Source organism: Rhinatrema bivittatum, chromosome 13 (genome assembly GCF_901001135.1).
Source record: "Rhinatrema bivittatum chromosome 13, aRhiBiv1.1, whole genome shotgun sequence".
Lineage (NCBI taxonomy): Eukaryota > Metazoa > Chordata > Amphibia > Gymnophiona > Rhinatrematidae > Rhinatrema > Rhinatrema bivittatum.
Window position 1 is genome coordinate 45,961,430 of NC_042627.1, and position 22,385 is coordinate 45,983,814.

Sequence of the window (22,385 nt, forward strand, 5' to 3'; positions counted from 1 at the left end):
CCTTTTTTTTTTTAGGTGGGGGGGGGGGATGGGCAGCAATTTTTTCATCCTCCTTTGGTCTTTCACCTCTGCCAGAACCAGAGGTGGGAACTTTTACCATGAACCTTCGTCCATATTTTTATTAAAAGTTTGAAAGCAAAGAAACAAAGAACAAACATCAACAAGAATTAACCATGAATTAACGGAGTCAGCATTAAATGACACTAAAACAATCACAGTAAAGAAGATATAATTGGATCCCACATTTTCTTCCCAGCAGAACCATGATCACAGCTACCCAAGACAGCCAATTCATATTTAGAGAAAAGACACAGCGTTCTTGAACCTACACCTATAACTACGTGAGGATATTTCCTCCTCTATTTTATATACCCTCCCAACTTACTTTAGACCATTCATTGCAGTGCCGGTTCTTATTCAGGAGCCGTGCATCAGAGCTCCTTCTATAGATCCTGTCATCATGGGCACTAAATCTGGCCACTAAATGTCACCATTGCACATGGACTGGGATTCCGCCCCCAGGGGTTGTGAACCCTGCTTCTGCAGCATCCCTAGCCCTGGCTAATGCAGGGAGCTGGGAATCAAACCCAGGTTCTTCTGCACAGCAAGCTTGGTTCCAGCACTGAGTCAACAAGGCTTGCCCAATAAGCATGTGCAGCCTTTTTTTTTTTGGTTCGGTTCAGGTCATTTGTGTTCTGCCCTTTTTTTTATGACTGAATTTCCTTTTCGGGGGCGGAGGGGAAGGGGTTGGATTTTCAGGTTATTCATGTCGGCAAATACTGTGCGCTATTTGCAAAACCAAATAACCCAAACATTTTTAGAGTGAGCCGGTTTTGATTTGAATGAGAACTGAACATCAGATCATTTGGATCACGTGAACGTAAATCCCTATAGTCCATTATCATCTCCCTATGGATTCCATACTATGATGTTGATTCTGTGCTGTTAATCAAACCCCCTTAGTACCGGATTTTCTGAATTACATAGAAACATAGAAACGACGGCAGAAGAAGACCAAACGGCCCATCCAGTCTGCCCAGCAAGCTTTCACCCTTTTTTACTTTCACATACTTATCTGTTTCTCTTGGCTCTTAGTAACCTTTTTTTAATTCTATTTCCCTTCCACCCCCGCCATTAATGTAGAGAGCATTGTTGGACCTGCATCTAAGTGAAATAGCTTAATTTAGTTAGGGGTATTAACCACCGCAATAAGCAAGCTACGCCCATGCTTATCTGTTTATTCAGACTATGTAATTCAGTCCTTATTGATTGTTGCCTGAATATAGATCCACCTTTCTTCATTCCCCCCTGCCGTTGAAGCAGAGCGCCATGCTGGCTATGCATTGAAAGTGAAGTATCAGTCTTGCTCCCCTGCCGTTGAAGCAGAGGGCTATGCTGGATATGCGTGAAGTGTCAAAATTTCCTCCCCTGCCGTTGAAGCAGAGGGCTTTGCTGGATATGCGTGAATTGACAAAATTTCCTCTCCTGCTGTTGAAGCAGAGGGCTATGCTGGATATGCGTGAATTGTCAAACTTCCTCCCCTGCCGTTGAAGCAGAGAGCTATGCTGGATTTGCGTTGAAAGTGAAGTATCAGGTATTTTTTTGGTTTCGGGTAGTAACCGCCATAACAAGCAAGCTACTCCCCTGCTTTCATGTGGTTGCAAATCCTTTTTTCCACATTTCTTCTTGCTGTTGAAGCATAGAGCAATGTTGGAGTCGCATTATTGAATAAGGATATTCATCTCCAGGTAGTAGCCAACATTCCCTCAAGCCACCCCCCATGCCTCTTGTCTTCATTCACATCCTCTAGACTTTATGGATCCACAGTATTTATCCCAAGCCCCTTTGAAATCCTTCACAGTTTTGGTCTTCACCACTTCCTCCGGAAGGGCGTTCCAAGTATCCACCACCCTCTCCGTGAAGAAATACTTCCTGAGTCTTCCTCTCTGGAGTTTTAAATCGTGACCCCTAGTTCTGCTGATTTTTTTGCAACAGAAAAGTTTTGTCATTGTCTTTGGATCATTAAAACCTTTCAAGTATCTAAAAGTCTTATCATATCACCCCTACTCCTCCTTTTCTCCAGGGTGTACATATTTAGATTCTTCAATCTCTCCTCATAAGTCATTTGATGAAGACCCTCCACCTTTTTGGTTGCCCTTCTCTGGACTGCCTCCATCCTGTCTCTGTCCCTTCGGAGATACGGTCTCCAGAACTGAACACAGTACTCCAGATGAGGCCTCACCAAGGACTTGTACAAGGGGATAATCACTTCCCTTTTCTTACTTGATATTCCTCTCTCTATGCAGCCCAGCATTCTTCTGGCTTTAGCTATCGCCTTGTCACATTGTTTCGCCGACTTCAGATCATTAGACACTATCACCCAAAGTCTCTTTCCTGCCCCGTGCACATCAGCCCTTCTCCCCCCATCAAATACAGTTCTTCCGGATTTCCACACCCCATATGCATGACTCTGCACTTCTTGGCATTGAATCTCAGCTGCCATATCTTCGACCACTCTTCCAGTTTCCTTAAATCCCGTCTCATTCTCTCCACTCCTTCCGGCGTGTCCACTCTGTTGCAGATCTTAGTGTCATCCGCAAAAAGACAAACCTTTCCTTCTATCCCGTCCGCAATGTCGCTCACAAAGATATTGAACAGGACCGGTCCCAACACCGACCCTTGTGGCACTCCGCTCAACACCACTCTCTCTTCAGAGTACTTAAACAAGACCTATCTAGGATGTACAAACTACTACTCAAAGCACTTTTCCTATGTCCTGTACATTTCGAGCACATTTAATGTAAGGGAGAAAATCTGAAAGTCAACATAAGATAACAGAAAGATTTTCTGTACCCCTCTCTGCTTTCTTCACCTCTATAATAAAGTCAGGCACCAGAAGAGGACTAATTAACATGCGGCACATTGGAGGTGAAGGAGAGAGCTGCACAGACCACCAGTGATCTTCTTGGAAAGATGAAAGCAGGCATGGAGGAAGAACTTGTTAATTTAAGGAAATCATCAATCAAGATATAATTATATGTTTATTGTGACTTTGCTGCTTTAACTTCAATGAAGAAAGGAAGGAAAGGAAAACTCCCAGTGATATTTACTTAAATATAATGTACATAATGCAAAACACCCAAGATCTGGAGCTTTGAGGTACTGTGACTCCGAGAACGAGCAAAGGCAATGTTTGTCTTTTTCCTACAGTACATGCTCCATTCACTCTGTTATTCAACACTGAAAAACATAAATGTTCAATGTCCCTTCAGGAGGCCTGGTGAAGGCTTTCGGAATTCTGCCCATGGTGTTCACCTACAGGTTTTATTTTATTACTCGGTCTGTAAATAGTTCTTTCTGGGTTACATTCTGCACGACATTACAACCACGGCCTAGTTCAGGGGTCGGGAACCAATGGCTCGCAAGCCAGATGTGGATCTTTTGATGGCTGCATCTGGCTCGCAGACAAATCTTTAATAAAAAAGTAAAAATCTAACAAAACCCCCCACCCTCCTGACCCCCCCAAAACCTGCCAAAAGTCCCTGGTGGTCCAGCGGGGGTCCAGGAGCGGTCCGGGAGCGATCTCCTGGACTTGGGCTGTCTGCTGCCAGTAGTCAAAATGGCGCCAATGGCCCTTTGCCCTCACTATGTCACTGGGGTCGACCAATGGCGGCGGTAGCCCCTGTGACATAGTAAGGGCAAAGGGCCGTTGGCTGCCAGTAATCAAAATGGCGTCGATGGCCCTTTGCCCTTACTATGTCACAGGGGCTACCGCCGCCATTGGTCGACCCCAGTGACATAGTGAGGGCAAAGGGCCGTCGGCGCCATTTTGACTATTGGCAGCCGACAGCCCAAGTCCAGGAGATCGCTCCCGGATCCCTGCTGGACCACCAGGGACTTTTGGCAGGTCTTGGGGGGGTCAGGAGGGTGGGGGTTTGTAGTAAATTAATTTTGGAGGTCTTGGGGGGGTGTCAGGAGGGTGGGGGGTTTTGTTTAAAGATTTGTCTACGAGCCCTGGACCCCCGCTGGACCACCAGGGACTTTTGGCAGGTTTTGGGGGGGGGTCTGGAGGGTGGGGGTTGTAGTAAATTAATTTTGGAGGTATTGGGGGGCATCAGGAGGGTGGGGGGTTTTGTTAGATTTTTACTTTTTTATTAAAGATTTGTCTGCGAGCCCTGGACCCCCGCTGGACCACCAGGGACTTTTGGCAGGTCTTGGGGGGGGGTCAGGTGGGTGGGGGGATTGTAGTAAATTCATTTTGGAGGTCTTGGGGGGCGTCAGGAGGGTGGGGGGTTTTGTTAGATTTTTACTTTTTTATTAAAGATTTGTCTGCGAGCCCTGGACCTCCGCTGGACCACCAGGGACTTTTGGCAGGTCTTGGGGGGTTGTAGTAAATTAATTTGGCAGGTCTTGTATGGCTCTCACGGAATTACATTTTAAAATATGTGGCGTTCATGGCTCTCTCAGCCAAAAAGGTTCCTGACCCCTGGTCTAGTTGTTTCTTCTTGAAACTTTTCTCTACAGATTCTGTTTGTTGCATTTATGAAGTTATCATAAATGGATATCAGATATCAGAAGTGGATCCATCTGCTGTCTCTGATGTACAAATTAAGTTAAATTAGAACACACATTCCATTTCAGCTCAACCAACAGCTCACTACAGCTGTGTGGAAAAATGATAATTATATTCATATTTGCCACACAGCTAATCTGTTCATTAAAAGAAAAAATGTTTGCGCATCCAAATAGAATATTTCTATTAACTATATACAATATAGAAATAATTAATTAGCTACAACTTACAGCACTGAGGGAGAATATATTATAGTGAAGCTGCAAGTCTAATTTTCTGAGGTCAATATTCAGCACCACTTAGCTGAGAAGTTTGGACTTATCTGGTTAATTGGCACTGTTACAATATTCAGCCGCGTTCAGTAGCCACCATTCAGCTATAAAACTATTTATCTGGCTAAATAGTTATCTGGCTAAGTGGTGGGCAGGACAGAGGTGCTCTGGGGGGGGGCGCTCCTTATCTGCCTAACTTACAGCTCGATACTGTAAGGTGCGGTTGGAGATTAACTCACTGTGGGCGCACAATTGGGACGCGTAAGGCGATCCTGCGATACAGTCTCCAGTTTCACGCGTCCTTAGCGCTTCTTGAAACCGACCCGTAACCTTTCCCGCACGCAGCATGTAAATGATATGTAAATGAACGAATTAGCTATTTAATGAACGAATTAGCTATTCCCTCCGATACTGTGACGCGCGCTCCGACTATCGCTTTTTTTCCCTGCCGATTTGCCGCGCGTTTAACCTGTTAGTTTACCGCCTACCCCTACCCCTGCATTAGAGGCAGGAGTAAGGGTAAGCGGCAAACTTTCCCCCAGCCCCTGCTCACCTGCCCTGGTCGCGTCCATGGGTGCCGGTCTCCGGGGTAGCCCCAGTCCTCTCCCTCCTCCCGAAGCAAAAAAAAAAAAAATCCAATGTGGCCCCACTTCGGCAGCCCCCCTTCGGCGGAGACGGCAGTGTAAAGCAAGACGGACCACGGCGGACCTTCGGCGGAGACGGCACTGTAAAGCGAGACAGACCGCAGCGCAAGGAGAGGAGGAGAGAGAAGACGCAACTTACTCCAGCCAGCCAGCCCTCCTCCGGACAGCGGCTCCTCTGCCTCCCAGCTGCCGGCGAAGATAGACGCCCGAATGGGTAGGCCCCTCGTGCAATTTGACCTCAAGGCGTGATGTCGCATGCCGTGACGCCAAACGTCGTGACGTCACGCCTTGAGGTCAAATTGCACGAGGGGCCTACCCATTCGGGCGTCTATCTTCGCCGGCAGCTGGGAGGCAGAGGAGCCGCTGTCCGGAGGAGGGCTGGCTGGCTGGAGTAAGTTGCGTCTTCTCTCTCCTCCTCTCCTTGCGCCGCGGTCTGTCTCGCTTTACAGTGCCGTCTCTGCCGAAGGTCCGTCTCGCTTTACACTGCTGTCTCCGCCGTAGGGGGGCTGCCGAAGGGGAGCTGCCGAAGTGGGGGCTGGCTGGAGTAAGTTGCGTCTTCTCTCCTTGCGCCGCAGCCCCCCCCCCCCTCCGGACATCGGTGACGACCGCGGCTCCTGCCTCCAGCTGTCAGACAGACGCATCGCATGTGGGAAAGCGGCCCCTATGTGTGCAATTGGCTGCTCAAGACTTGACGTCACATGCCGTGACGCCAAACGTCGTGACGTCACGTCTTGAGCAGCCAATTGCACGCATAGGGGCCTCTTTCCCACGTGCGATGCGTCTGTCTGACAGCTGAAGGCTGGAGCCGCGGTCGTCGCCGATGTCCGGGGGGAGGGGGGGGGCTGCAAAAGTAAGTCGCTTCGTCGCTTTAAACTGCACCCCCCCCCTCCTCCCGGAGCAAGGCTGCTTTTCGTGCCCTGCTTCGGGAGGAGAGGAGAAGGGACTAGCAGGCCCGAGCCTAGGATTGCCCGTCTCTCCCCTCGCTCTCTTGCTACTTTTTCGGTTTTGTTTTTTTTGCTTCGGGAGGGGACAGGAGTGGGGCTGCACCGGAGACCGGACGCGGCCAGGGCAGGTGAGCGGGGGCTGGGGGAAAGTTTGCCGAGCATCGGAGAACATAACTGTCCACTTCCTGGTATCTGTCATTTCAAATGTCATTTGAAATGACATTTGAAATGACAGATACCAGCGTGGCCGTGAAGCGTTAGGCCCGCGCACCCAGGATACTGTATAGGCGCTCTATACAGTAAAATGGGTTGCGCGGGCCTAACCTTCGCCTAACGCTTCGCAGACGCGGCATGCATTTGCATGCAATTTGAAGAGAGTATCGAGCGGTAGGTGAAGAGAACTGTGCGTGCGGGGAACGAGGGTGCGCCTGACACTGCCGCACTCTTTCTAACGCGGCATAACTGTATCGACCTGTTAGCCAGATAAGCAGCGATATTCACACTTAAGTCAGCCAAATAAACAGCAGTTCTAAAGTTAGCCAGACAAGCTTATCTGGCTATTAGTTACCCTGGTATATTCAGCGGTGCAGATGCACCGCTGAATATATCAAACAAGTTAGCCAGTGGCTGAATATGGGCCTCTCTTTGATTTCTTGGAATTTAACAAATCAATTTATCTTTCCCAAGTAAAATGCAGGCATATGAATATCTGTGTGCATATGACAGCTTCCACTTAACATTTCAAATGTAACAATGTAACTACTTCAATGAATCATCTACCTTATAAATGGGCTCTGACCGACGGCCCGCAAATGTGCAGTAGAGAGCAGCTCTACCACGCATGCGCGGGCGAGTACGTCGGTCAGAGCCGAGCGTGCCCGAAAAAAAAAAAATGGCGCTGGGGCTGCAAGAGCGGCGGCGGTGAGAAGCAGAAGCAGGAGCGGCGAGAAGCAGGAGTGGGAGGAGTAGGAGCGGCGGCAGCAACGAAAAAAAAATGGCACTGGGGCCGCAGGAGCGGCGGCGGCGAGAAGCAGGAGTGGGAGGAGCAGTAGCAGCGCTGCGCGCGCGGGAGGGACCCCCCCCCTCCCGGAGATCTTCCGTCTGCTGGTTGTGGATGATCTGAAAGGGGAGGGGATTGAGAGAGGGGGAGTGACTGAGGAGAGGGAGGAGAGAGTGAAGGGGAGAGGGGGAGGAGAGAGTGAGGGGGGAGGGAGGAAGGGGAGAGGGGTGAAGGGGAGGGGGGGAGGGAGGAAGAGGAAGAGGGGAGGGAGGGAGACTAGAGGGAGGAGGGAGAATGAGGGGGAGGGAGTGGGAAGGAAATGGACCGAAAAAAAAAATGTTTAAATGTAGCCCGTTGTTAACGGGCTTAACGGCTAGTGGAAATATAAACCAACACCATTCCTCATTAAAGAATGTCTTATAAACCTTTCACCAATCAGCTCAGGGCAAAGAAAACTGGGAACTCTAACAGTATCTTTGCTCAGTTTAACATGAAATATTTCTCTGAAAGGAAAGTTTCTTGCAACATAAGCATATAAAACAAAAATGGTTTGGATATCCTTGTTCTAATTTTCTTGGAGAAAAGGATTCATCGAGAAATCTTTCTCAGGCTAAAATAATTGCTAAACACTTTAAGGGATGCAGTCAATGCTGTAACATGTTTTAAAGGAATCTGAAGGGAATCGACTGCAAATTTGCTAAGTGATTTCTTAGTATAACGCATTCACAACTGATCTACAAAAGTTTCAGCATAAATCTTTTAAAGTGTTAGCAAATGCTCTTCAAAATCATAGGCGTAGTCTGAAATTCTAAGGTTATGCACGGCGCACCTCAGTGTCTCCCCTGTTTCTCCATCTTTTATAACTGAAGCAAAAGAGAAGGTCTCTTCCAGAGGTTCTGAAAATCTAATCTTACATACGAACATAAGATGTGCCTTTCTGGGTTAGCCAAAAGCAGATCACGTCAAAAACTCAATAGAAAAAGGCCATTTTTAAAATCATTGTATTATTGCAATTAAAAGCTTTTCCAATGTCTGTCTGCTGTAAGCACTGCTGTTGGCAGTATGATGTTTCATGAAATATATCACTTCCCTGTTCAACCTGACATTGGCTGTGTTGAAAGGACACGTTTAAGTCAGTGGGAGACTGCCATACTAACGCTGCTGCTGTCAACTTGCAATAAAAAAAATATAAAAATTGGCTTTTTCTATTAGGAACTGCACCAAATAAGGAGGAGCACGATGATTATATTGGGGTACCACATAATCCACTGTTGAGTTCAGAACGATAGCCTTTTCTCAGGCTCTCCCCTTATTTGCATAACAGGCGTAATTTCCTTATACTGAGGTTTTAATGTGATCTGCTTTTGTATCTAGTATTAGGTTTCACTTCTTTTAGTGGTCACCATATTGGATTAGACCAAGCATCCATCAAATCCGGCATCCTGTCTTTGGCATTTAATGTAAGGGAGAGAATTTGGCCAATAACCAAACATATCTCAATCAGAAGAGCCATTCCTTGCTGCTCACTACCTGCTGATTTTCCCAGTCTACCTGGCTAATAATGGTTTATGGACTTTTCCTCCAGGAACTTGTCTAAATCCCTTTTACTCTGCTATGCTGGACACAATGACCAAATCCTCCAGCAACAAATTCCACAGCTTGATTTATTTATTTATTTATAACTTTTCTATACCGAAGTTCAAATAACAGAGTTAATTATCACTCCGGTTTACATTGCAACCATAAAAACAGTGACAAAGTTGTCTTACATAGAACAGGGGGAGAGAAAAACTTGGATACAGCTTAAGCATGGGGAGTAACGTGTCAAAACTGGTAAAAACTGAAAAGAGTTGGCTTTTTGGGGTAACAAGGTATTCCGAGGGAGGGGGTAGGAATGAGGGATTGGAAGGGGGTTTGGAATGTGTGTGTGGGGGGGGGGGGAGGGTAGCGGAGGGTTACCATAGATTTAATGAAACTAATATACATATATTAAATAGCTTAGGTAGCGGAAGAAAAAGTGCTTGTGGGCAGAGTGAAAAAAAATGCTCTCCCCAATTTATTTTCAATAACTTTATCTAAGTAGTTACAACAGACAGAAAATGAACAGCCATAGATTACCTTATGGTTGCTCCAATGGCTACATTTTACTGCACTTATGCAAAAATACTTTGGGGAACCATATGCAGCAAGAAATGCCTTAAATCTTCAATTTTACATTTCACACCAACCTTTATCAGGGAAGGCATGGCATCAAGCTCCTCTTTCTTTGAGGATGGATGTAAAGTTCTCTGCATTGCCTGCATTAACCAACTAGTGGGTATTGCTAGCTGTAGGATTCTCCCTGGTGCCGCATACTCAAATCTTCCCATCTGGCAGCCTGAATCTCATATCGATATAGCACATGCAGCATTACCACTGGGACACCAGGCAGGCTTGTGCATACTTCATGTGGGTTTCCTGGAGCTGGCTTATAATCAGGTCTTTTAGGATACTATGCTTTATTACCACAGCAATAATTCAGAAGGAACAGCTAATATGCTAACTAAATTAATGAATAAGTTACATTCTGCAGCTATCTTTGGCAGAACAATTATTCACATTTTAAATTTCTTTTGCCTGATATTTTTAACTAGTTGATTAAATGTAATGTTCAATAAATTTAGTTAAAAGTGTCCCTTTGTGAAACATTTTAGCGCTGAATAGATTTACACGCCACTGTATAATCAGAGGGTAAAAGCAGCAGACCTGTGTATAAATGCAAACCACACAGTAGTCACAAAAGGGTCAAATATAGGCACAGAAGGAGGAAATGCAAAGATGCAAAAAAAAAAAAAAAAAAAAAGGTCAAGGGAATCCCTGACCTGCGAAAGACCTTTGAAAGGATGTTTGTCTGGTGTATGACCTTTTTTTCCTTCTGCTACAATGCTTCAGCATACTGTACCAATCACAATCACTATTTAAGATGTCAATTGCTGCACCATAAAAATAGTTTATGCAACTTGAGCAGTCGCCTCCATATTTGTCAGCTAGCAGATGCCTACAGCCAGAAGAGTACTGAATTGTTTATCTTCAAAGGCCATTTCCTCTGTTAAAGCAACATTGTGGCAAGTGAGCGATGCAATGATACCCAGAGGAAATCGGACATGAAAGTCACATGGGGCAATTCAATGTTTCCTCTAGGAGGAGCTCCAATCCATCCAAGGTGCCGCTTGATGCCCCAGACTGGACCAGCAGCAGCACATCATGTCCTGCTCCGATGCATCAACTCCCGTACCAGAAATACAAAAGGTGGCAGGAGTTACTTGCACATGCTAGCGGGATTTCCCCTATACAGCCATGAACATGAAAGAGAACCTTGCGGGCAGGCCCATATGCATGGCATCTCAAAGCAAAAATCCTATTCTTCCAATGCCTTACCGCTGCAGTGATGCTTTCAAGGACCTGGCAGAAAAAACATTCTTTTGCTTTTTACTTTACAGGCATCCTTTTTAACAACTGATATATTAGTGCTCCTAATTTTGCACTGCCTGCTCTTTTATACATTAGTTACTGCTCTCTGAAACACTGCTGCTGCTACCGCCACCTGCTATGGTGTCTTCTGTTTAATTCAGCTGAGATCTGCTCTGTTACTAAACAGGAAATCACACCAGCAACAACTGCCAGAGAGCAACTACTCCAAGAAAGACAGCCACAGCTGTATGAAGGAAGACACCAGCAAGAAGAGAAGAGGTAGAGCAGGAAACTCAGAAATAACCTAGAACATTGTCTCACAGATGAAATGAAAGACAAACACTGTGAATGATTACTGTGAGGTCTTTGAAGGTAAGGGGCCCCCTATATATATATTTAAAAGTACAGAAAAAGGAACTGGGGGAGGAAGTACTGTAAAAGTCTCCATATTTTTTTTCTGGTATTTCAAAATCCCTGTAGGTATCCATATGGCAGGAGAGGAGTCTACCCTGTGTGAGTGTAGACTCAAGTTTTCTTTCCTGTGCTGGGGAGATAAAACTGGTAATTGTGACTGCAGGAGGGGAGAGGAAACTAATAATTGTGACTGGAAGAAGAACTATAAACTTGTTGAGCAGGCCCCATACCATTATGGCTCCAGAACATTTATGGTGTTTTACAAGAATGGATTGAGTGCAGCATTCATGTCTCGCTCGTTGGTATATATTTTCTGTATTTGGAGACCATGTTTGTTTATTTTTTTATGATATTTTTGTAATTTCAGATATGTGTTAAAATTGGAAATTTTTTTTTTATTATATTTAGATTACTGCATTAGTGCTTCATGCAGGTATTTGTGATTTAGAGAGCACTTTATTGATAAATGTTTTTTTTTACATATATATATATTTATTTACTTACTTACATATAAACACACATACATGGATACACACTAACACTGGAAAGCTTAGCCCGGTATCTCAGAAGAAAGGGTCCATAATGTATTTTTTTTTTTAAGTTTATCCTTCAAACCTACTGCAGAGTTAGTATAACACATGCAGACTGGACTTTACCCCTCAAGTCCTACTTGGATATTTTATATATATTTTCCCAAAGGACATGTTCTTTTTTTATAGAAAGACAGTAAACACATCATGCTCTTGTTGCCTTCGAAATGCATGCATCATCGGGCACTTTCTCTACTACCAGTTAGAGCTGGTATTCTCATTAAAGAATCTCTCTGGATCCTTTCTCAGCCTCACACCTGAGTTATGCTCGTGGCGTTTAGGCTTCTACTTGCTGGAAAAGCATGCACCGCATAAACCGAAGGTCTCTCTCATCAGCTGTCTTAGCAGGAGAAAGATGAACATGGTACTCTTCTTTGGGCTGTGAGCAGTGAATTAGTGAAATAATGAATAGCATTATTGCATTACAACATTCAGTCTAACGTACAGATTTTCAGTTGCTACAGCAAACATATCTGCAGCACCTGCTGGGGTACCCTGCGTTTCTTGCATACTGTGAGCCTTGCCATCTTTTGCTGGTATACTGTGTATCAGCAGATTACATGACGTTTGCTCTGACTGACCATTTCTTTTTGATTGAACAAGTACAGTACTCCTCGTTTGCCCGAGATAGATGAAAATCAGGTAAATGAACAGGAACCCTCTTCTACTGCCCCCCAAAAACTCCACTACTAAATGTGAAAAAGTACAACACAGCTGAGACTAATGATGGCTCATGGCTTGCTGGAAAATGAAACCATGTTTATTTTTTGCTAGTTCCAAGTTACACTTAGTGGCATTATGCAAATAAAATAAACTAATGTAAAAACTGCTGTTGATAATTTAGCAATGCTACACTACAACGCAGAATAGCATTCAAGTGACATCATCCCGAATGTAATTCCAGATCCCTGTTAAACATCAAATCTAAGTCAATGAGACACTCACGGTCCTGTCTATGGGCAGGGAACAGCTGTTCAACTTTTACTAGGCAGCTGAGGCCAGAGTGTCTCAGAAAGCTGCAGTTACCCACCAATAGCTTTAAGCAGCTGCCCTCAGTTCATCATCCCAACACTGGAAGCCTTCTTTCCAGATTCACAACGCTCTGGCACTCATACTGCAGGTGACAGAAATGACTGCATTAGCGAACATTTATTCTGAAACAAAGAATCCTTTGAAATTAATACTGTGTGTGTAAAATCTGAAGTATGTAAGAAGTACAGTGTGCATGGCTTGTGGCATCCCAGCGAAGAGATTTCATCCTGAGTTTGTCGCATGGTATCCAGATGAATACCACACGCATTTTTAAACTTACGAGACTGATAACTTGTTGCCAAACTTACATTTAGATGAGTTAAGGCTTTTAGGATACCAGACATAAAATTACTTGCAAGTAGGGAAGATGAAAATGTATTTCATTTCATTCATTCATTTCATGGAGACCTAAATTCATTTCATTCATTCCAAAACGATAAAAACTAAATTTATACATTTTGTTTTTTCATTTGCCATTAAAGTCAATGGGCCTATTTTAGGATCCAGAATAGGGTTCTCATTAGTTCTCATGAAACCTGGGGAAGAAATCATCAGGAAGAGGAAAAAGCTCCAAGGTACCTAGACTGCGGCAAAATGGCACTAAAAGTGGCATGAATGGCCTAAGACTCCATAAAATGGGCAAAGAGATACTAGCACTGGCAGGAGTTCTCCAAGGTAGCATCAGAGGAACAAAGAAGAAAGCTGGTGTGAGAAGAACATCCCAAGGCTCCAAAAGAGGGCAGCACAAGAGGCAAAGTGGCATCAACATCCTAAGGCACCATGAAGGAGGTATGAAGCAGAAAAGGTGGCAGGAAACCCCCCAAGGCACTATTAAAGAGACCAAACAGCACAAAAAGTGGCATCAAGACACCAAAGCAGCACCTCAGAGTGATAGAAACAACTCAAGGTGTCATGTCTGGGGTATGGCAGCAAGGCACAGAAAGGATCCCAAAGTGCAGCATGAGGAACATGGCAGCAAGGCAGAGTGGCATGGGATTGGGAAATGTATGTCATTATGTCAAAGCACTTGCCAATTGTCAGTCAGTACAAGAAAATGAACTGTGATAAGTATTTTCTTGACATAAGCTTTTATTACATTCCCTGCTTGAACTTGATCTAGCTGCTGGGTGGAATTTTGACTTTCCTGTGAAATGGGCTTCCAAATTAAACTGTTTCCACATTCAGAACATGTAAACTGTTTCTCATGAGTGTAGTTTGGTTTTTCTGGTAAATTGTAGTGGTTGCTTTATTTAGAAAGCTTTTCCCATATTCTGTAGCTGATCTTTGGTTGTTCTATTTCCTGAATTTCTGGTTTTGCATGAGTTTTCTCTCACTACTGTAACTTTTATCACATTCAGAAAATCAAAATTTCTCTTAAGCATCTTTTCTCTTGTGCTTGCATTTCCTCCTTCCAATTGAGGTTTTTATGGACAAACCACCATAATATAATCAATCATGAAACAGGGTGAGAGAACCAGGCTGGGATTATAGAAGAGTAGGGCAGCTAGGCATGAGGCTGCAAGTCCTCTATAGTGCTTTTAGACTGTACTATCAAGCTGTTCTTGCTTTAAGAATTGTGTATTTATAAGCTCCTGGAGGTCCTTCTAGCTTTGTTCTTCCTGATGAAGCTGTCAGGCGAAACATGGTAATGTTGGGGGACCCGGTCATGTTGAAATCCGTTTACTAACTGAAATCCTCAAATCATTTTCAACATTTTGTGACCTATATTTTAAATAAGTTAGATGCACCAATTTTTTTAAATTAAATAACTCTTGATATACTATATAAAAATTTATTTGGCTGCCCATTTCTCACACTTTATACTTTTGGTATGACAGGGAGGCATGAGAGAAATCCCCTATGGTGGCACTAGGGGTATGGCAAGCAGCAGGCATGAGGCAGCAAGTCCGCTATGGTGGAATAAGGGGCATGGCAGATAGGCAAGTGGCAGCTTGTCCAATATGGTGATATTAGAGGTATGGTAGGTAACAGCATCCTTCCAAGATAAAATGTCTACAAAGGAAAAGCACAGTACATCTCATGCTTAGTCTTCAAGATCAGCATCATTGAATCTGGAGAGCAGCAATAAGCTGATCACTGTTATATGATGTCTCCATGCTGTGGTCTCCTTGACAACAGCTCACAGCTTCACATGACTCACGGGATAGGGATGACTACTGACACCCGCTCCCCACTGATTTCTATGGCCCACAGACTTCAATAGTTCATGGAAATGAATTGGGGATGAAATGAATGTGTTTCATTTGTGGGTTGGTCCCCATTCATTTCGTGGACCCCACAAATGAAACAAATGGGACACATTTGTTTTGGATGTCACATTTGTTTTAAATGGATGCACATCCCTATTAGAAAGGCATTGCAAATCATAATTGCTGTGCACACTTCAAAAAACAAAATATTTTAATAGCACTGCTAAAGTGAAAAGTAAGTATTTTGGATAGTCTCCCAATTCATCCAATGCCAAATTCTAGCATTTTGGGGGTAATTTTCAAAGACTCAACATAGTAGTAAAGGAAGCAGGCATTTTTATCAAGAGCACATTGGGTTAACTTTCAATGAGAAACAATGTGATCGATTCCTCTTTGAAAATAAGCATAAAACGTGCACATGAAAAGTGGCTCACATGCTTTGCACCTGCTCTTTTGTATGGGCAGCCAAGAAGAGGGTAAAAGCAGTGTACAGACTTGTGAAAATGTCATGCACACGTGCCGTTTTCCTCCCCGACCTAAACAATCCTTTGGGAATGCCTCCTCAGAGCCATGGATGACAGCACACACTTTTCGCAGGATACAGGGTGGCAATATTTTTTTTTATAACGGCTATTTTACCCAGGTAAAAAACTATTTATCCAGGCCAGTGGCTTTGAAAATTGTCCTTTTTGTGCTAAAACTAAGAAAGCATCTGTTAATCTTTTAGAAGGGAACCTGAATTAATGCCTTATTTATCACAGCTAACACCTTTCTGTTCCATCATTCAAGTAAAAGACTGCTTCATGCCTTTCATTATCCATACTTTAAAATGTATATTTCTAGTTAAAATATTACAAAACTATAAAAGAACCGATATGTACATCATTACAGGGGGGAAATTCTTTTTCCCAAGGAGTCTGGCTATATGACGCTGTGCCATTAAAGCACTGCAGAAATCTGCAGACCACTGTAGTGGAAGAATTTTCCTTTTTTCTTCTCCAACAAACTGAATTTGATACTGAAAGCAGGTATTTTTTCTCTTTCTATTAAGGCTATGCTCATAAGGCCCTCAAAAGGGTTTTTCAAGTCCTTAAACCCCTTATTCTCCAACTGAAAATAATTTTTTATGTCTTGACACAGAGACATACGCGTGTATATACTGGACACATGATAACAGACACACAAAAAAGTTGCATTAGGGAATTTAGTGCTCTTTTCAGGACTAGGGAATAGTGACTGCATGGTTATTTGATTATTTTCCACCTGCTTCAGGTCATACTTACAAAACTGCAGGTGGATGTATTGTTTTAAATGTCATTGCTATTTCTGTATAGTTGTCTCCACATCATCCTGCTGGTGTAGCATTGTTTTGGGTTTTCTTTAAACTTTGTATATGCATTGGGTGGAAATTTTTATCTTTCAATAAAACAATATGGGAAAATTAAAGATGAATTACCACAAGCTTGAAAAACTTGTAAGCAGAAGCATCTATCTTCAAGGTTTCAACCCAAGTCTTTCCAGAGATACACCACCTCTCCTCCCTGACTGGATTCCTCCAAAAAAGAGTCTGCAGAATACTTACAGCTTGAACTATTTATATTCCTCTGTTGTTCACCAGAAGTGCTTTGTGTTTTGATTATTTCTGTCTCCATTAATGGCCAATACTATAAATTTGAAATTCTCACAGATGGTTTTATTTTCCATTTATCCTTGCCTAGGTTTATACCGGCTCACTTTTGTTTTTTGAACAGTACCCCTTCGGGGCTGACCCACTGGCAAGTGCAGTACACCACATCCAGGTGGTCTCCAGTTCAATCCCAGAGTCTGGGTCTTCTGCTCCCCAGGTTGGCCAGGGCTCTGGATGTTGCAGAGGCAGTGCTCACAGCCCCCTGGATGTTAGAGGGACAGAGTTAAGGTCATCATTCAAAAGTGATGCTTAGTGGTCAGATTCAGGGCCCATAACTGCAGGGCTCTGGAGGGGGCCCTAGATCCCAGCCAAGGTTCATCGCTGCAGTGACCTGACAAGGCACATTGGTGGGGGCAGGGTGGATTCTAAAATAGAGGAAAAATTCCTAGGTAGCTGCAAATGAAGGCCCATAGCACCCACATCCTAGTTCCAAAAGAGCTGGAAGTTCTACCACATCACAAAAAAAAGGGAAAAAAGTATTCCTTCAATTATTATTTTTCTTTTCAAGAGTCTTTTCTGAATAATCAATGTCCAATGTATTCAAAATGCAAAGAACTCCATCATCAAAACAAGAGTGAACAAATCCCTGCATTATTGGAATGGATGCCGCTTCAGTATGTATTCAGATAAAAATGTCAATTTATTTTGGGGACTGTGGTGCATGATGCAATAAAAAAAAATAAAAAGCTTATGTTTGGGATTTGTTTACTTTATGCAATCTTAACATGCGTCATTTCTCTTAACCCAAACTATGTTCCAGAAAGTGCTCTCTCAACTTGAGATACACTGAAGGACTATACATAAAGGAGGTAATTTTCAACAGTCTACATGTGCAAATCGCCTTTTCAAAAGCAACTGGGGGCCACTTTGTGTAAAAGTCCACTCATAACCTCTTTCACACATACTCAAGTCCCAAGGGGAGAGGGGGTGCCAGATTTGAGACTTTGATTTTAAAAAGTATGGGGGTCATTTTCAAAAGGGCTTTACATGTATAAATGCATGTGTGGGCTTTTGAAAATTGCTACAGTATATGCCATTGTATTGCTCTGATAGTATGCTCCATTTACATGCATAACTCCTTTGAAAATTACCTCCTATGGGCCCGATTTTGAAGAGCATTTACACACTTTAAACTGAGTTTTAAAATGTGACATGACCCTGCATAAGTCACTTACTACATGCAGCCGGGTGTAACTGTGCGAGATGATTTGTACATGTCGTTGGCCAATTACCTGAACATTTTCAAAGCAAGCTTATGTGCTAGGTTCATTTTGAAAATCCTCGGTGAAATCTGTGCTATGCGGGCTGTTTGGAAATTATTTTATTTTATTTATTTTTAATTTTTATAGACCGAAGTTCTTGTAGGAACTACAAATCAATCCGGTTTACATACAACTTTTAAATGCCCAAAAAGAGTAGTGGGCTTTACATAGAACAGTTGAACAATAAAACAGGTAACAATAGAACTAACAATAAATTATGGAACAAATAGAATAGATAACCAATTAAACATAGTAATGTAGTAATAAATATTATATAGAAAAGAAAAAATATAAAAGAGATAGAGTAAATGGAGTGTGAGTAAAGTATAAATACAAAGATGAAAGAGCTCAAAAATTAAGGTACAGTTGAAAAAAATTGTAATAGGAAAAAACAGTGAGATAACCCATGATTTGGGTTAAAAGACTTGATTAGGTAGCATTAGATATCTGGGAAGGCTTGACGGAAAAGCCATGTTTTTAGCTTTTTTTTGAACTCCTGATGACTTGGTTCTAGTCTTAGATCTGGGGGGAGCGCATTCCATTGGTGGGGGCCTCCTGAAGATAGTGCTCTTTTGCTCAGTGATGATTTTACCTGAGGGGCTTGCAATGTGCCTTTGTATGCGCTTCTAATTGGTCTGGATGAAGTATGAGGTTGGAGTTGGGTGCTTAATATGATCGGAGCAAGATTGTATGTTGCTTTGTGAATAATTATGAGCACTTTATAGAGGATCCTGTGGTTAATAGGAAGCCAATGTAGGTTACGAAGGATTGGAGTGATGTGATCTCTTTTATTAGAGTTTGTAAGTATTCTGGCAGCGGCGTTTTGAACCATTTGTAAGGGTTTGATGGTATTTGAGGGTAGACCGAGAAGGAGGGAGTTGCAATAATCGAGCTTAGATAGTATGATGGATTGAAGTACTAGCCGGAAGTCAGAGAAGTGAAGGAGGGGTTTTAGCTTTCTGAGGACTTGCAGTTTGTAAAAGCAGTCCTTTGCGGTATTGTTTACAAAGCGGTATTGTTTACAAACTTTTTTAGGTTTAGATTGTTGTCTAGCCAGGCTCCAAGATCCCTGACGTCTGGTGAGAACTTGCTAATTGAGTTTGGGTGAGAGGAGCTTGAAGAGATGGTGAGGGGATCTTGGGAGATAATGAGCATTTCAGTTTTGTTGGCATTCAATACTAAATTGAGGCTTGAGAGTAAGTCTTTAATTGGCTGTAGACAGTCATTCCAGTAGCTGATCTTTTTTGAAGGGATTCTGAAATAGGGATAAGGATTTGGATGTCATCTGCGTAGAGGTAATGGATAAGCTTGAGGTTTGAGAGCAGGTGGCAAAGAGGGAGGAGATAGATATTGAAGAGGGTGGGTGAGAGTGAAGATCCTTGAGGGACTCCTTGATCTGAAAGAACTGGAAGCGATTCCTTGTTGTTTATCCTGACTTTATAGAATCTGTTGCTTAGGAAGGACTGAAACCAGCTGAGAGCTGAGCCTTTGATACCTATGTTGGCTAGTTGGTCTATAAGTATGGTGTGTTTTACCGTATCAAAGGCAGCGGATAGATCTAGAAGAATAAGGAGATAGGATTGTTTTTTCTCTAGGTTGACTAGGATTGTGTCCGTAAGTGATAGTAAGAGAGATTCGGTGTTTAAGAGTTTTCGGAATCCGTATTGTGCCGGAGACAGAATGTTATGATTTTCCAGATATTCTGACAGTTGTTTGTTAACAGTTTTCTCCATTAATTTGGCTATGAGAGGTAGGTTTGCGATTGGTCGAAAGTTCGCTGGGTCTGATGGAGAGGCGTTTGGTTTTTTTTAGTAGTGGTTTGAGAATGGCCAATTTTAACTGGTTGGGGACTTGGCCTTGAGAGAGTGATGTGTTAATTATATCAGAAATTGGTTTTGAGATTGTGTTTGTTGGTAATGGATCCGATGGGTGGGATGATGGTTTGATTTTCTTGAGGGTAATTTCTATCTCCAGTGAAGAGGTAGGTTCAAAAGAAACAAGACTAACGTTTTGTTGAGGTGGGGATATGAGATGGTAGGTTGGGGGAATATTGTTGGTTGTGAGAGAGTAGGTGAGGTTGGTGATTTTTGTCTTGAAATAATTGGCGAGTTCGTTGGCTTTACTGAGTGCTTGGTGGTCTGGGATGGAGGGAGGAGATGGTTTAGTTAATGAGGAGACGTATGAGAAAAGTGCCTTTGAGTAAAAAATGAAGTTGTGAATTTTTTTTGCATAAAAGTCTTTCTTTGTCCTGAGTATAGCGTTCCTGTAAGTGTTGAGGAGGGATTTGTATATTGCGTGTGTCGTAGTGGTGGGGTTTTTTCTCCAGCATTGTTCTTTGTTCCTTAGTGTTTGCTTGAGAGATTTAAGTTCCGGGGTAAACCAGGGTTTTCTGTTGTCTGATGTGGGATGTATGGTTTTGGTTGACGTTGGGCAGATTTGATCTGCAATTTTATTATTGAGATTGATCCATGAGGTAGTTGCTGTGGTTGCGTCTGTGAAATCTAGTTGATTTAGTGATTCTGATATCTTTTCATTAAGGAGATCTAGCGAACATGGTTTCCTGAAATGGATGGTGGATTTGGTAGAGTCTTTAGGTGGTGGGTTGTTGATCTTAAGTGTTGTGTAGATGACCCTATGGTCTGACCAGGGAACTGGTGAGCACGTGGGGTTAGAGTGGATGGTAAAGCTGTTGTTAATGAAGATGAGGTCCAGTGTATGGCCTGCCTTGTGGGTGGGACTATTGACGATTTGAGTAAAACCCAAGTGACTGAGTGATGAGAGGACTGTTATGCAGTTGATGGATTGTGGGGAAGCGTCCACATGCAAATTAAAGTCTCCCAGTATTATAGCGGGTTTGTCAGCGTTAATGTGTTTGGCTACAAGCTCGATAAGGAGAGAGGGATTCGATTCCAAGTTCCCTGGTGGGGCGTAGACGAGAGCTACTTGGATTTGTTCAGATTTGAAGAGGGAGAATTCCAGTTTAGAGGATGTGTTTGTATATTGTAAAGATATGTTTAGACCTTTTTTTACTGCCAGAAGGAGCCCTCCACCCCTTTTTCTGGGTCTGGGGACTGAGAAGAGGTCATAAGATTGTATGGGAAGCTGATTTGTTAGTACGGTATCTGTCTGTTTTAGCCATGTCTCTGTGATGGCACAGATATCTGGGATGACTTCTATAAGATAATCATTGAGGATGTGCGTTTTCTTGGAGAGAGACTGAGCGTTGAATAGGGTTAGAGTAAATAGTGAGAATCCTAGGATTTGTGTAATTGGTGATATCATTATTGGGATAAGCCTTTGTTGTCGTACAATGTGCTGATATGTAGGTTTTGTGTGTGATCTGAGTTTGTTCCAGATTGTGGGTATAGAGTAGCTAAGCATCTTTGTGGTGTAATTGACTGGGGTTGCAGCAAGAGAAGTTGCTCTAGTGCTGTAATAGCTGGAGAGACTGATTGCTGGATTGGCTGAATGCTGGAGTGTCTGGATGAAAGTAGAAGAGGCTAGAGGCTGGAGAGTCTGGGTAGTTGTTGGAGAGGCTGGAGGAATGCTGGTGCGGCTGGATGCTGGGTGGTGAGTCTGTGTGCTGGAGAGTCTGGTTGAGGATGAGTGCTGGAGGAATGCTGGTGCGGCTGGATGCTGGCTGGATGCTGGAATGCTGGCTGGATGCTGGAATGCTGGTGCGGCTGGATGCTGGCTGGTGCGGCTGGATGCTGGGTGGTGAGTCTATGTGCTGGAGAGGCTGGATGAAGGAGGCTAGATGAGTGTTGGATGCTGTAGAGACTGAAAGAATGCTGGAGAGACTCGATGAGTGTTGGAGAGGCAGGGATTACCCCAATGTGCTTGGTGTCTGCTGCGATGTTCACCTTCTGCTCCCTAAGCGGGTAATCCTTTAAGTGTGAGGCCGCGTGACAGGTTGGTAGTTTAGTCGGAGGTGAGAAGGTATTACGTTGTTCCACATCTAAATCTTAAAATCTAAATTGGTAGGGCCCTGGCCCTGGGGCTCTCCAAGGGGCGCGCTAAGGGGCACGCCCCTTAGGTCGCGCTCCTTCGGGCGCGCGACGCCTGGCGTGCGACGCCGCCGGTGATTTCCTGGGATTTAAAGGCCTGTTGCCGCCCTCTAATTGGCCCCTTGATTGGCCGTGACGAGCCGCGTGGCCGGAGCTGGAGCCCCGGGTGAGTGCTGTGAATTTAGGTCGGCCTTGCCCCGACGGGCTTCAGCGCCGGCTGCGCAGGCCTGCAGCTGGGGTCCGGGTCGAGTGGCGCGGTGGCAGCGATCACGGCGAGAGAGGTGGACGGAGGAGCGGCAG

General features: G+C 43.7%; 1 protein-coding gene across 11 annotated transcripts in view; it reads right to left on the reverse strand.

The window, feature by feature from the left end:
- The window catches only part of TCF12 (transcription factor 12), a 630,756-nt gene that overhangs the window by 36,676 nt on the left and 571,695 nt on the right, over positions 1 to 22,385 (reverse strand). The window lies entirely within an intron of this gene.